We start from the raw sequence: 2737 nt of genomic DNA on the forward strand, positions 1-2737 counted from the left end.
AAAATTAAAATACTTACTATTTTAAAATGTAATAATCATAATACTTTATTATAAACGGGATAAAAAGATTATTTAGTAACTATATTTGTAACTGCATACCTAGTCGCTACCTACAGTTTATTTCGTCATCCATATAAATAATAATAATAATAATAATAATTCGTGGTAATTCATATAATATTACGTGTAATAATTTTAATATTGTTGTCTTTTATCCACATTCGCATTATCATCAAACCCAAACGTTCTTTTGTCGGGTAGTTAGTATAGGTGGTTATTGATATATTAATGTACCTACCTTCAATATTTGATACTGGTTGAAAAGTTTCTGATTCGTATTAACTTTCAGGATGCTAGTCCGCAAAGTATGTCGTTTTTAAAATAGTTGATAAATTATAAGGCACCTAGCCATACAGTGATAAAATAAATGTAATCATTTAATATACGAACAAATAATTATGAAGTAGTGTTAATTAAATACTTTGATATTTAAAATAGCATATATATATATACAATAATATAAATGCTATTGACATTTTTAAAAATTCATAAATGTTTTTATACTCCGTCTTTGGTATTTATTTTTTATTAATAAAATTTCATAATGTAGATATTCTTAACTAATGACAATATTTTTAAGTAATAATGAAGCGTAGGAAAGTTATTATTTAGCATAGTTTTATAAAATGTATTATCGACAACAATTTAAAAATTGAATTCTTTCTCACTGACACTAAATTGCAGAATGTTTTATTTAAATTTTATTAAAAATGTTTTATTATAGAATACAATTAAAACTTAGAAATAATATTTAAGATGGTACAAATTATTTTGATGCTCGACATACTTTATTTCATAATATTAAAAAGAGTACGTCACATCGATATGGATAAAGTGTTGTTTCAGTCTTACAAACTGTAAAAAAATACAATATTTGCTTTTAGCAAAATCAATTTTGTATTTTTAAGTTGGTATAGTTTTAATATTACTGTGAAATGATGATGAAAAAACATTATTCTTGTTTATAGTGTTTATATGTTGGTTTTTCACGATTTTTATTTTAATTTTTAAGCTGGTTATGAGTATTTTTAAATTGTAATATTTTATAATATACGAATATTATGACTCACTTAAATATAATATAGTATATACTATTATATTGTAAACACTAAACAGGGTAATTATTTTAACTGTAAACATTCATTAACTGTAAAAAAATCAACGTTATTGTAGATATTTATTTTAACATGATTTAAATTCATTAAAAATAATATTTTTTTATCACTATAGTTTTTATAATTTTTAATTTTGTAATAACAACTTATATCTGTACTTTTATATTCCAAACCAGGGTATGTTTTTGGGAATTTAAACTAGGTAAGTATTATAGGTATTATAAGTAATATAAAAATTGAATTTTGAATGATTATATCATTGATCTATTATATGTGTGTTTATGTTTGCTCAACAATTATTGTGTAATGTAACCAACATTTTGCTGAATGCTCTTGTGCCACCCCACTATCAAAGCTTTAAATGCTATTAATAAGTATTACCTAATTAAATATTCGTTCGAAAATCACTTTTTATATTATGTTTGAATTCTTAAAAAAAATATTTTGATTCGAAATATGAAATTATAATTTTAAATTGACTTTCAATATAAAGAAAAAACTTAAACATTTTTAACGATAAAAAGTATTAAATAAACAATTTTTTTTATATGATGAGTGCTTCCTGTCAAAACAATCGACAAGTATAATATAATAGTTTTATAAAAGATATTAAAGATACCAAAATATTGTTATAGACATTGTAATAAAGACGGCATAGGAATTCGGTTTTACAAAGATGGTGATCAATTCATGGAATTGGTATAATATTTAAAATGTTAAATACCTTGTAAATTTTTTATAGGTATTATTAATAATTGGCGAGCGTGAGCCTATGAAAAAAAAAAACGCTTCTTTAGAATTACGTCTAGTAAGAATTAAAAGTTTTCGACAAATACCTTAACAACGTATATGCGCGAGATAATTATTTAGTCGGTGAGGGCGAAAAAACATTAATATAAAATAATAACATAGTAGGCAGTACGTATGGCCGATGACCTCAATTATCCACAAATTTAAATATTGTTTGAAAAATTGGTTTCTTGAGAGATATCATGATGATAAATCGCGACTAATCGATAATTCCAAAAGGTCAGTAATTTAAAATTATTTAAATGAATTATTCATCATAGTGCATCATGATTATTATCGTTTAACGATTATTCCTATTTCAAGGAGAAATAAAGTTAACCCCAATACATAATATATATATATGTGTGTGTGTGTATGTGTGTGATCGTGTTGAGACTGTAGACACGAATGTTTGTGTATGCACTATCGTTAGACCCAAATAATGTTTAAAAATGTTGAGGGATTGCGCGTAGGAGACCCTTACAGACGGAGAAATCGAAGAAAAATTAATGAAAAACCTTTTGAAATTTCCAAGCTCGGGTGAATTGGGAGAGAGCGCGCACACAAGCACACAAACACACAAACAAACAAACTCGGTTGATCCCGGCTAGCTGAACCGCCGCTGTCGCCAGAATTGATAACTGGCCGGGCGAAAGAGGCGGCGTCGCGGTTGCGCAGTACGCGACGTCGAGCGGCGGTGGCCGCCCCTGCGGGAGGCGGCGGTGGTGACAAACGCGGCGCTAGCGGCGGTTCGGCTCCATCGTCTAGTTCGG

Source organism: Diuraphis noxia, unplaced genomic scaffold (genome assembly GCF_037042655.1).
Source record: "Diuraphis noxia isolate RWA-SAM2 unplaced genomic scaffold, SU_Dnox_SAM2 contig0001, whole genome shotgun sequence".
NCBI lineage: Eukaryota > Metazoa > Arthropoda > Insecta > Hemiptera > Aphididae > Diuraphis > Diuraphis noxia.